This window comes from Phasianus colchicus, chromosome 13 (genome assembly GCF_987193195.1).
Source record: "Phasianus colchicus chromosome 13, bPhaCol1.hap1.1, whole genome shotgun sequence".
Taxonomy (NCBI): Eukaryota; Metazoa; Chordata; class Aves; order Galliformes; family Phasianidae; genus Phasianus; species Phasianus colchicus.
The window spans coordinates 5,447,257-5,460,792 of NC_143448.1; the positions used below are offsets into that span (position 1 = coordinate 5,447,257).

Consider the following 13,536-nt stretch of genomic DNA (forward strand, 5'->3'; position numbering starts at 1 on the left):
TGCTGTATTCTGATGAAGGCAAGGCATACTTCAAATGAAACGCCTATAGAAAAGTATGGGCACATTCTATATCTAAACTGCAATTTCCATGCAGCGAATAAGTAGGACAACATTTGAAGATGAATTGATAAATAGGTACAGCACTGTGTTATTTCACAGTAATTTGAAATTGTAGTATCTTGTATAATTGCTGCAAGTAATTCTGGCACTTTAAGATATTAAATGAATTTAAAGCAAATATTGTGCGAGTATTTCTAGTAATGTATTTTAGCTAAATTGTGATTTTTAGATCAATACCGTTTTCTTGGCACAGGTTTTGGATAAAAGATATAGATGAAATTACAGCTATTTGAACAGTGGTATTAAATGTGAGAGCCATTTTCAACCTTTGTAGCAAAGAGTTCTGTTAAATGCTTTTCCCTAAACCCCCTCAAATGTTCCTGATTTTCAAGTACTCCCCTGATTGTTCATTCAAAATTATTTCTGTCCCCTTTTCATCTGTGGTGTCTCATTAAAAACTGAGACTTGATCAGGATATAAAAGTTTCAAACACGTTTAAAAGTACTTAAATATACCACTTTCTGAGCCTTTATTCTTCCGTTTCAAAAGGTAACTCTAATTGTGGCTCTTTATTCCATGATTTTTTCACCTTTTTCATTACCGTTATTCGCTCCACACACTAAACCCCTGAGCAGTGCCCTCATATTGCTATTACAGATTCTCTCATGCTGGTATTATGTATGATCTCATGCTGCAATATGATATATATAATGATCAATCATGAAATGATTTTTCTGTTATTAAAATAACCTCTGTTAGTTACCTTTGTTACCTTTGTCCCTTTTTCACACATCTGATTAGAGCTAAAAGAAAGATGGACGGAAAATAATTGCTACCAATTCTTCTATAGGAGTAGAGCCAGTGCTCTTCTAAATGCGGTTTTTAATAGAAGTCCAAATAATAAGTGTAAAATACTAATAAATGTTTTGTATATGCAGTATTCAGGTTCAACCTGAAATCAGGCAAATGTGAGCAAGCATTGGGAACGCTTCAACACAAGTAAAACTGAAAAAGAAACCCAAACCCCGCCATATATACAGGATTCCTGGTTTGGGTAGTGAAGATACTCTAACATATCTAATTTTCTTTGAGGTATTCAAATGTAAGCTAAATAACTTGATCATTCTAAGAACATTTCTATCAAGCAATCGGTAGGTCAGTGTACTTCACAACCTTGGGTGATCTTCTGTGGCCACAGCCAAAGGGTTGTTGTTGATGGCTAAATGTCCAGGTGGAGGCTGGTTATGAGTGGCTTCCCCCAGGGGGGAGGATTTGGGAGGTGACTCTCTCCCTATGTTTTCATGTCTTTTTTTCTGACTTGCTGGATCCTTAATTAGGAAAGCATACTTCTGAATAACATCTCTGTGTATGCCTGGTCTGCAGGTTCCCTGTTAAGAAAGGTGAAAAGGGCTTTGCTATGTCTGCAAACCAGAAAAACTTTACACTCTGCTGTTTCTGAACGCAGCGGGGTTCATACCTGCTTAATTTATATACATGTTTTTAGTCCTGTAGTTTTCTGGTAGCACCAGTCTGTGTGAGATGAACTGATTGAAGTAGTGGATTCCTTCTCTCTGTGCTCAGTCAAGACTGAGCAAGTCTTCAGTGACTGTGTGCTTTACCCAGTAGGACAGGACCTTCACTTGTGTGCACTTGTGAGCACACTGAGGTCTCTGTAAGATTGTCTTTAAGTTTAATTAAGATTACACTAACACGATTGTTCAAACTTTGGAGTAGTAGAGAGTTCAAATGCTTAGGAAAGGTTTTCCCTCTGGCTCTGGAAACAAACATGTTGCTGATGATGTAATACTTGAATGGAGTTTTAAATTATTTAAAAATAAAAAAAATAATCCGTTTCTTGGGAATGGGGCTGTGTTGCTACTTATTTCTGTACTGTTTGTAGAGTTGTGAAACTTGTTTTTGTTGACTTTTTTCCTCATGATGATGCTTATACAGATGATATCTGCTTGGCATTGTAATTTTTATGGCTTGTGAGCTATTTACATGGCCGTTAAAGGATTCATCTTCCATAGAAAACTACGTAACCAAGGGCAGCTTCTGCTACATCATTGCTGTTAGCTCAGGTTAATGAAATATATTGATTTGGAGTTTTTGTTAGTTGAAAAGAGACCCTGCATATAAGCTACACATTCAAATCAGCTTACCAACTTGTGGCAAGCATACTTCCATGTTTAATGATTTAATGCATAGTTATCATGGCTGATAAGTAAATATCACTTTTGAGATGCATGATGTGATGTAATATGTTGTACTTAGTACTGCTACATTAATGCATAACTCAATTTTTAGTTCTGCACGGCAGTTATGAGCTATACTTCAGTAAGCAATAGTTAACGTGATCTAAAGACAAGAACCTAAGAGGTCCAGACCAGAAACAGAGTTATTTTTGACAGATACAAAGGCTGTGACTCCCTTGTCAAAGATGCTTCTGTCTTTTAAAATGTTGACTCATTAGGCTGTTCTGTCACATCTGGTATGGAGATTTTTAGACAGCTTTCATCCTTCTGCCTTCCAGAGAATCCAGCTGTTTCTGTTTTATCCAGTCCTGCAGAACCATAGAAATGTTTTCCAATTGGGTTACAGTAGGAGGAGGAGATGGGTAGCTGTGTAGGGGATAACTCTGGTTTATGGACATCCCAGAGCATTCAGTCAAGTTGGCAACATTATGAAATCACGCACTTATCAACTTGTGCACACTGCACAAGAGTACTGGAGGAAAAAAAGCTGCTTCCATTCATGACAACTATGCAAGGAAGGGTGTGAAGAAGTATAGAATTGCTGCCTTGTTCTTGGGTTCTCCTGGATCTTGTGTTCATGTACTGCTAAGATGGTGGCTTTCAGCACAGTTTTATGAAGTTGGAGGAGTGGTTTCAGCCCATATAAATGGGTTATAAATACATGTTGATGCAGGAATAACCCTTCTATAAATAAATGGGCATAAATGTAATGGATTTCTGATCAGTCTTAAAGTAAAGCAAGTTTTATGAAAGGTCCAAATGGAAGATGAATGTTTGCAAAACAGTGTCAAAGAAAGCCAATTTTTATGTACTACTGATTCAGCTGTTATCACCTTTAGAAAATTTAAATGTATTTATGTATACATTTCCATTCTTTACTTACTGAAGGAGTTAACTAAAGCAATCTCTTGCTGCTTCTTTCCCTTTTTTTCCTGAGTTCTGGTCACTCTGTGCAAGGAATAAATTGAAGCTGTGATGAATAAAAGTCATGAAGCAATCAAGGACTGATGGGAGGCAGTAAACTGAGCAGCAGCAATTGTATCTATCAGAAAGTCCTAGCTCTGTAATTTAGAGATGAAATTGAAGACATGCTGATAAATATAAGATGAAAGCTAACAATAGTTCAGCGAAAACCTTACCATTTTTTTTCACATAAGAGTACTCCAGTGCCTAGACTGAATAAAAGGAGTTTGTTCTGGACACTTAGAAATCTGAAAACACTCCTCAAATACCTGGCTATTCGATAAGAAAGTCTTTATAAGCAAAAAGCTGTGTAAATTGAGTGATGTGATCAACTTTGGATGGTGAGCAACTGTGTACAAAATCACAGTCTCCAGTGGCTTCTGGAGAAACTTTGTAAAATGAAAAATAGGACACAATCTGTTGCAGACTAGAGATGCTTGAGAAATTACCTTCAGCTGTGGTATGTAGGCTCCTGGGGGTCTGAACTCCAGACCCACCTATTTCACTGTATGAGTATGTATGAATATTATGGCTAAAATACTCTTTTTAATTCTTTTCAGTAAATGCCCCTTATTTTTGTGGGTTGGATTATGACTATGGCTGTGTCCTCTTCCCATTCTAAAATAGAAAATCTAGGGTTGTTAACCTGCCCTGTATTACATTTGAGTGTTTCTCAATAATGGATCTCATTCTTACTCTGTGCTTCCAAATCCAAAAAGTTAGCTAAAATCTTAGAAATTTGTTGCTCTAAGATGTATTTTATGATGATGTGAAATACCATGTTGTTTTCCTTGCATCACAATGACAGACTTGTGAGAAAGGCAGATGAGGTGGGTGGAACTGAAAGCTTTCATGGTAGTAGCAGATCTAGTACAGATCTCTCAGTGGGTCAATCTACTTCAACAACATGAGATATGAAATTAATATTTAAAGTTGCAGTGTGAGCTATTTGACAGGTTTAGTGTTTATTATTCAGAATAATGTGAAAAGAAGTCCAGATTCTTTCTTTTAAGTATGGTATAAATTCACCATCTAAGTCTTGCAGTTTTGCTGCTTAGTCTCCAAGCAGAAATTGGATCTTTCAAGTTTCCTCACTTTTGTGTATGGTTCCTAATCTTTGCTTATGTGGCGACGTCTGCCAGAAATAGACTCATTCTTGAGAGTTAACTTTTGACTTGCAGCCTGACGAACTGTATGTAGCTAGTGTAGTTAATACTTCTGACTTGGTGGATGCAGCTGTCATATTTAGCTCCATCACTGTAGACTCTGAGTTTGGTGGTTCTTACTGCACCACATAGCAAATATCAAGTATGTAACGTGTTTCAGAAGTAACTTACACAATTGTTTTAACAATTTCAGAGCTTTCATGTTTCATTGCAATATCTTTCTGTAAAACATACTTCACTAAAATCTGTTCTAATTACGTGCTACTGTTTAGATCTATGTTGGTCAGATATGTGGATAACTATTCTTAGCAGAGTTGAAACAAGTTGTCTTTCATTGCTTTTGAAGATCTAGACTGAGAATAGCATCTTGTCAGGAATCAGCAGATGGAGATCCAGCTACAGGGTGCAATGAAGGAAGCATATGTCTGTTTTGCCTTTTGTTCAAGTTACGAACTGGACTAGTGCATGCTCATTCAGGTATATGTATATATCATGCACCATATATAATAGCCTGATGAATTTTAGGTACAAAATGTTTTAAAACTTGCCAGTCAACCTTCTGAGACTCAGAAAAATCTGCTAGACACTGCAAGTATGGATGAGCTGCACAGAGCAGAGAACCACATGATTATAAATTTGAGTAATCTCCTTGCTTAGTTGCACTCCAGAAATGAAAAACTAGTCTGAATTTCTCAGTCTAAGCTCGAAAACTATAAAGCATGTTTGTTTACCATCTGCACCATCCTTTCAGTCCCCTGAGGCAAATGAAAAGAGAGGCTATAACAATGGAGTGCTGGTTCGCTGAAAGCAGCATCAGCAGAGCTCTAAAGACAAAGCAGCAACTTTCTAAACAACAGATGAAGGGGAGAAGCAGCTTGTTTTTCTCACATAGGTTTGAACGATTGACACATGTTTATATGGTTGAAAATGGATAGAAACATTTCTTGCAAGGACACATTCATGGCTGCTTTGCAGCAGCCAAGACGGTCTTTTCTGCATGTCTTAAGGAATGTCTTAATCCTTTCTGACCTTTTATGGCCTAGATCAGAAATAGTGAGATGAAATCCTGGCATCTTGACACTCGTTGCTTTTTTGGTGTATACTAAAACTGAATTCTAATCCACATCAGAAATCCTTGAGTCAGCAGAAAACAATTTTAAGTAGATTTATGAGAAGCTTGAAGAGCAAGTGCCCTGTTTTTTTCAGTGTTTTCTTCTGTATTCACTGTGTTCATCATAGTCACCCACTGAAACTGAATACTCAAGAATGCAAACTTATTTTCCATGTGATGCTTGAATTCCTACTGCTGAGCCAGCATGTGGGCACAACCTGCTGTCAAGAACAGTTTTTAAACTGATGTTAAGTGTGCATAGTTCCTTTTTCATAGTGTTCTGCTATATATTAGGATCCAAAATACTGTTCTGAAGAAACTTGTAAAAATCTTCAAGCACAGTTATTATAACACATCGTGACTATCTGAAAACTGATTGTAATACCTGTGTTTTCTTGTCAAAGAAATGACTTTTCTGTAGATGAAACCACTATCTTCACAGACAGAAGTGTGTATGTAGGGATTGCTAATCTAAGATTCTTGACCTAGCTTGATCTTTGAATACACTCAAGAGGAAATCTCATGCTGTGGCTTTGCTTTCCTATCAGCAGGAGGATATGGTTGATGCAAAGGCTGCTGAAGAATGTGAGCTGTCAGGAGCAGCTGACAGGGTCCTAGTCTGGCATGTCCAACCCAACATTACTCTAGCTGTGAGACCAACACAGGACGGGTGCCCCTTTACACAAATACACTCAGTGTAAATAAACTCTGCTGTTCTCTAGTGTACACTGTATCTTGGTGGCACTTGAAGGTTTTATTTATTACTTGCAAGACAAACTCAGTTGTTCAAGGCAAATAAGTTTGTTGTTATTTGACTGTACTGTCATATGAGAGATGGAATTCTTGTTAATGTAGTACAGGATTACAATGGCCTGCATTCAGTTTCCAGTACTGTCTTACCAGCCCTAATTAATGTCCCTTTTTGCCTCAGACACTACAAACTGTTCAAGAAATACGTTATCTTCCCAACTTAGAGATCACAGAATTGATAACTTGTAAGAAAGATCATGGAATGCTTATGCGTGCAGTTAGTTCTGTATCTACCTGAATAGATTTCCTTAGTATTAAAAGGAATCCTTGGATATATAACTCTTTATTGTCTAATTTTCTTTGTATCTGAATAATTATGAAGTGCAAGTATTTTCTATGATTATTTCAATCATGAATTCAGTTTAATTGTAATCGCAGTTATCTAGAGAGTAATTAACAGCTTAGTGAGTAGACAGACTGAGTCAGGAAAATAATCAGATTTAAATACCTACTTGTTCCTGTATTTTTGGCTCTCCTCTGTTTTACATGCACTTCTCTTGTGGAGTTTTTTACCATTTTTGACGGGTATGTTTATATCCCTGCGAAGAGGGGAAGAGGCAAAATAACGCAGCTGAAACCATTACAACATACATGTATGATTTCCTTGTTGAGATGGAAGAAGAATCCTAGTAGAGCCAGGTTGGTCATTGCTCCTCCTATTACGGGGAGGTGATGGGTAACTGAGATCTAGTATTAATTTTAATTACAAAGAAAAAAATGTATTGTTAAGGTGGTGACTGTAATAGGAGGCATTACTTTCAGGGCTACCTACATACTTAATATTCTGAGTGTAGAATATGGAAGGAAGAAAACTGTGCAGTTATGAGTATGCATATACTCAGCTGCTCAACTCCGTGTTCCTTCTTCCAATCACAATGTCCTTTCTAAGCTACTGCATGATAACTGTGTTTCATGCCTGGGGTAGCTCTGGAGTAGGCTTTGATACTGGAGACAGATGCATGTTCCAGCAGGATTATCTCTTGTTGGAAGAATTACGTGTTTTGTACTTCACTTAGTAGTTTAGCTTAAAAATATGGTCAAACTCACCATCGTGTTTACTTTTTGGCATCTGAAGTACCATTATCACCCAGGGGTGGTGTTCACGAATGCAGTGGCACAATGTGTACCTTCTAGGGTTGGGGTTTTGATTGCTGGAAAATTCTTGAAAATGACTTTTCTGTATTTATCCTGCTGGAACTGCTATGCTCTTTTAAGGAAGCATGTAAGATAATCGGTGTCTCCTGCAGTTTCCAGTGAATAATCAAGGTATCAAGTTTAAATTAAAGAGAACTGCATCTACCCATAACAGCAGGTGCAAAATTGTCACTAATTAAGAATTTGCTAGGTTCAGTAGTGACTGTGCATGAATTATGTCACATTCATTAAAAGAAATATTCCAAGCCCAATCGATGACAAGAGGGGAAAAAATATCATTAGTGTTTCTCCAAAATGAATTAGTACTACTGAGATTTGCAAGTGAAGACAGCTACAGGCAGATGAAGTATTACTCTGCTTTTATGCTTGCCAAATGTTCCTGCTAGAAAAAGCAGTTGTTTCACTGGTAGCTTGGAAAACATTAAATAATTCCAGCACAAATTCTGTCCTTCATTTGAGAGAAAGAGGATTTGCATTTTATGTCTGAAATATGTAACAAGCTTCTATGCAATATTCTGATTAAAAGTGGAAAAATCTTGGACTGTTTTCATTGTTCTTCCGCTTTTTTTCTTGTTTATTCTCTGAACAAAAAGAGGAGTGAATGATTCTGTATGCATGTTTCTTAGTGTCTTCAGTTGACTTTGATTCATCAGTCAGGAATATAATAATTAAGACTAAGATAGGAGGTAACCCATTATCTATGATCTCCAGATTACTGGGATTTTAAAAACTGAACACTTTGAGCTCCTGATGTACTGAACCTGATGCTCTCAGAGGAACTCCAGCAAAAGATTCCATTCATTCTGGGGTGTGTAATGTAGCAATTGCTGAAGAATTTGGACTTTGCTCCTGTTCTGTCCTCCTGAGTCTCCAAGTTGTTCCTTTAACAGAAATGTGCCCTAGCATTGGTTAGAACTAGGCAGTGAAGCAGTGTCTGAAGAACCTGGTCATTGCCTGTTCCTCCTGCTCCCTTCTGCCTTCCCTAGCTCCTTCCCCTGTGAGGGCAGCACCTTCACCAAGTCTCTGTGATCTCAAACCTGGACAGATGCCTGTTTAGAAGAATTCCCTATGGACAGAGCTTTCTGATATGCAGGAGCAATCACTGTGGTTGGGGCTCCTGTCCTGGTGCATGTCACCACTGTGTCAGCTGAAGTGGCAGCTCTTAGTCGTATGCTAACGCTTTTAAGCAGATGCTTAATCTTAAAGCTCATGAAGGGCTTCATGGTCTCCTGTACAACTACTCATCCTTAATGTTAAACATGTGTAAAATATTTTCCTTGCTTAGGGATAGGGGAATGCAGTGATCAGCACTTGAGAGAATTGAATGCTTAAAGCAGAGGAAATAGAATAAGCACTAATAGCAGTCACTGTATTTTCCATTTGGAGTTTGCATTTAGAATGAAGAACAAATTTCACTTTTATTAGTGATTACTTTTTCATTGATCCATAATTTGAAAGTAAAATGGTATTTCAAGGAAGCAGCAGGCTACCTACTGGAAAGGGGGTCTGAAGAGAAGGAGCTAGTTGTCTCCTTGTGGACAGTGAGCCATCTGTATCCTCATGGTTCAAGAAGGCCAGGAGTATCCTGAGGCATAATTAAAAAACAAAAACAAAAACAAAAACATGGCAGGCAGGTAGGGGGAGGTGATTCTATTCTTCCTCTGGTGAGGCCATCTCTGGAGTGAGCATTGGGGCCACTGCTGGGCTCCTCAGTTCAAGGAATGCAGGAAACTGCTGGAGAGAGCCCAGAATAGGGCTGCAGAGATGATTAGGGGCCTGGAGTGTCTCCCTTAAGAAAAAAGGCTTAAGGGATTTGGGGCTGTTTAGCCTGGACGAAAAAAGACAAAGGGGGAGATCTGATCAATGCTTATTAATATCTAATGGACAGGAGTCAAATGGATGGGGCTGGGCTGTTGTTTTTTTTGATGGTGCCCAGTGCCAGGACAATGGGCACAAACTGGAAATAAGAACCAACTTTACTTTGAGGATGACAGAGCACTGGGTCAGGCTGTCCAGAGAAGTTGTGGAGCCTCTTTCTCTAGAGATATTCAGAATCCATCTGGGCACTTGCAACCTACTGTAGGGAACCTGCTTTAGCAGTGAGGTTGGACTAGATGACCTTCATAAGTCACTTTCAACCCTTATGATTCTGTATTTCTGTGACTCAGTTTCTGCTGGCAAGAACTGAACCACTGGCCCCATAGGCCTGTTGTTTTGCATTATCTATTAATATAGTAGCTTTTTTATTGTTTGTCAGAGTAGCTGTCCTCCATTTTTGACTACTGAGGTTTTTTTTTTGTGTGTGTTTGTAGCTATTTGCTAAAAGAGTCTTAAAGTTTGCTAAAAGAGTCTTAAAGCTTTCTGAATTTCTAGTTAATTTTTCAAGTGTAAGAGCTCTTCTGGAGGTGGTACTAAACTTGCTAGAATCAGCTTGCTCTCTTTCTACAGGAAAGCAATATTTTTTCCTGCTGTTCTATCCCTCAAGTTCAGTAAGTGTCCTGAATGAATTTATGTTCTAAATTAATTGCTTGCTTTTGCTTCAGATAAGAGCTAGTAAAATAACTGCATGTAATTATGATATCTTCTTAATAAGCCTTTCATTTGTTTAAACTTTAAAAAAGGCAGCTGAAAATATACTGTACATTATCATATGAAAGAACTGCAGAAAGCGCTTCTCTCTTCAAAACGCAGAGTGGACTCGTGTCAAAATGATTTCAAGAGAAGTGGAGGTTTGAAGCAAGAAAAAAGCCTTTTTGACCATGGGCACATTCGTAGATTATTTTGATTAATACAAACACATTTCATCATTTGTACTTGAAAGCATCTTAAATTACGTTGCAACCACAACCAATGCACTTTATTAGTTTTGTATTCACTTTCATTAACTCAGCACCTACAACAGCGTGGATTCATTTAGTTTAAATTGCTGGGGTTTTTGTTTTTAGCTGGTGGCACAGAGAGGACTTCTCACATGAAGCTTACAGGCACTTACCACAGCCCTAATTCAGTGTTTCTACTTTCTGAGCCCTCCATCTGCCTGTAATTATACTTCATGGATATAAATCAGCCTTCCTTGTGCTTCAAAATTAAATAATGAAAGGTGACAATGCTAACTGGAGGGAATGATAAGAAATGCTGTCAAAACTGCAAGTGTGTACCTCAGTTTCATCCATGAAAAATGGCCTGCTTCAGAAAACAAAAGGCTTGGACAAAAGACCGTGCATTCTGTTCATTTTACATGAAAAATAAATGGCCAGAAATTTGTCTGATATGGAAAATGCAGACAGACGTGAAAAATATGTGGAGAAAACATCCCATGAATTTTAATTGAAATGCAAGAAAGAACAAAGTGCTTGTGAATTTAACAGCATTAAAACAAGATATTTACTACAGAGCTCTGTAACTAGAATACTGTTAACAGTTCTCATACTTACGAGTTTTCTATGCTTATGCAAAATACTTCAAACTTTTCAAAATTAACGTTTCTAAAAGAAACCTTTTCCTCTGTGAACTGGTGCTGCTTCTATAAAAAAAAAAAAACTGCACTCTGGTGCCATTCAATATTTCTAGTTTGGTTTTCAGTTGAATCAAAAAGACTCGTTGCAGAATTTACTTTGTCTTAGTTGTGTAAATGCCTACGTATTTGAGCTCAGCACAGATACCTAGTTGGCATTCTTTTTATTCACAGGGTAGCCATTAAGATGGTTTATTTATTAATAGCTTTGATTACTTCTGAGAAGAAGTTGCCTAAAAATGCAGATGGGGGAAAACCAAAAATTTCTGTGAACTCCAAAACAAATGTGTTGCATATGTGAAGATGTACAGTCCAGGAAAGTGCACACAGGGCTGAGCCTTAAGTGAGGGGCTCTCAAATGTAGGCATGCCTGAAGTTACTTCACGTGGGAAGCCACTAAAAGCTTAATGCAGACATTTGAGATTCTCCTGCATGTTTTAGCTGATCGGTGGCTATCAAATGGTTCAAAAATGGAGAGTAAGAATAATTTTTTTTAGAAAAGTACATGTGCCAACAGATACAAATAGACATTTTTTAATCTTATGTGAAATAGTTATAAAGGAAAATATTTTTGAAAAAGATAATTAAATACTTCAAAAAACATATTGGGGAAAAATTTATTTTTTATGTTTTCTCGGTGGTTTTTTAATTTATTTTCCAATCCTATACTGTGTTATATATTTCATGACTTACACAATATGTGTTAATCTTAAGGCTGTGAATCTGATGGATTCCCTATAGTACCAAGGCACATCTTTTCTTGTGTGCATTTGACATCAGGGAAGCCATCTGTATCTTCAGGGCCCCAAAGAACTCTGATTATCTGAGTTGAGATAATGAGGAGCCCACTGGCTTTCTGCTGAGCAGTATTTGGAAGGTGAGATGCTTTTAGAAGTGTTGTTATGGAAGTGCAACAAGAGCTATTGTCATTGGTTTGTCTGAAGTCTTTTGTCATGAGTTTGTATGACAATCTCATAGGCAACCCTTTAATAACAGTCACAACATGAACACGCTGCACTACCAGTGAGATTTTCTTTGTCACTCTTGCCTTCATACAAACATGCACAATGACTCGTTGCTTCAATACGTGCCTGGAGCCAACTCCTGTATTACTGGAATTAGATTGAATTGTGTGAAAATGGTGCTGCTGTAAGGAATACTCAGAAAGAGTAGTTAATACATGTGTTTACATTAAAACATGTATTTTGTGTCAGGGAAACACGCAGCTATTAAACACTGAATTCTGCAATCTGGAGAAAGAGGAGGGGATTAAGAAGGCAGTGGAATGCTGTTCTGAAGTGCAGAGTTGCAAGTTTACATTATAGTGGCAGTATCCAATCAGTATTTTTAATTCTTTTAATTACTAAAATCTCTGGAGTACATAATGGTGTGGAATATACACATGTATCTGTAATAAACAACATGTATCTTGAAGAAATGGATTTAGTTTTGGCAACAACGTGATAGGGAGATCAAAGAGCTAGCTGGCATTAAAATGATTTAGATACATTTGTCATAGGCAGCTGTTATGCTAATCTCATTTATGCAGTTGTCAGCTGATAGGTTCTGATGAGCCAGCTTAGTGGGAAAATCATTAGTAGATCCCCATTGTGATAAATGTTATTTATTACTGTCAAATGGTATTAATGTTTGATTCAAAGATGGGAAATGGGCATCATCTACATGAAGTTCATCCATTCATGGTCAACGATGACAAAAGGAGCTGCTGAATTCCAGCCAAAGGAACTTCATTTCTGTAAGAAAAAAGAATAATGGATTTAATTTGCATATGCTTTAAAAGGGTAATGAAGTAATATGATGTTTATCTTGGTTGAAGAGTGGTAATTTTTGCTGGCATAGCTCCAGCAACATTCGAGTCATTGTGCGGCATTTGCTGTTCAGTTGTTGGTTGTGGAAGGGGCTTTTCAAAGCAGCAGGTGCATAAGGGGGGAGGAAACAAAAATGATTTATTCATTAAGCCAAAAAATGAGCAATCTCAATGTCTTTCCCCTTACCCTCTGGAAATATATTTGCAACCATCTTCATTTTTCTTCTGCTGCATCACTCTCTCTTCCTGTCTGTGGCCCTGTCTCTTGAATTACACAGAACCACACTGATTTCCACTCTATCTTTGTTGTGACTTGACTTTTTTTCTACTTCTTCTAAATAGATAAATGCAGAGAGAAGGTAGCATCCCATTCCAGGCTATCAAGCAGAAGTTGGGATGTGTTCACATATGGCTGTAAAATGAAGTGTTATTTATTTATTTTTTTAGGAGGAAAAACCTCCAATGTTTTGGCAAATTAGCTGTGCAGCTGGGTTTTAAGTTGTAGAAAAGTGTTCCCTCTGCTTGTGAATTTGTATGGAGACATTCCTCTTTCCCCTTTCTATTCCAATACAGCTGCAGTACTCTAATCTTGTTTTATTTTTTAAGTAAAAAAAAATCTCACAACCAACCAAAACCTAATTATGGTACAGCCAATCAAACAATGGCTCATTACC

General features: G+C 37.6%; 2 long non-coding RNA genes across 3 annotated transcripts in view; both read left to right on the forward strand.

The window, feature by feature from the left end:
- The window catches only part of LOC149916125 (uncharacterized), a 128,164-nt gene that overhangs the window by 51,173 nt on the left and 63,455 nt on the right, over positions 1-13,536 (forward strand). The window lies entirely within an intron of this gene.
- Positions 4,114-6,268, forward strand: LOC149916126 (uncharacterized). The gene is made up of 3 exons (XR_016470739.1): positions 4,114-4,133; positions 4,791-4,921; positions 6,104-6,268. It is a non-coding gene; the product is annotated as an uncharacterized LOC149916126 (long non-coding RNA).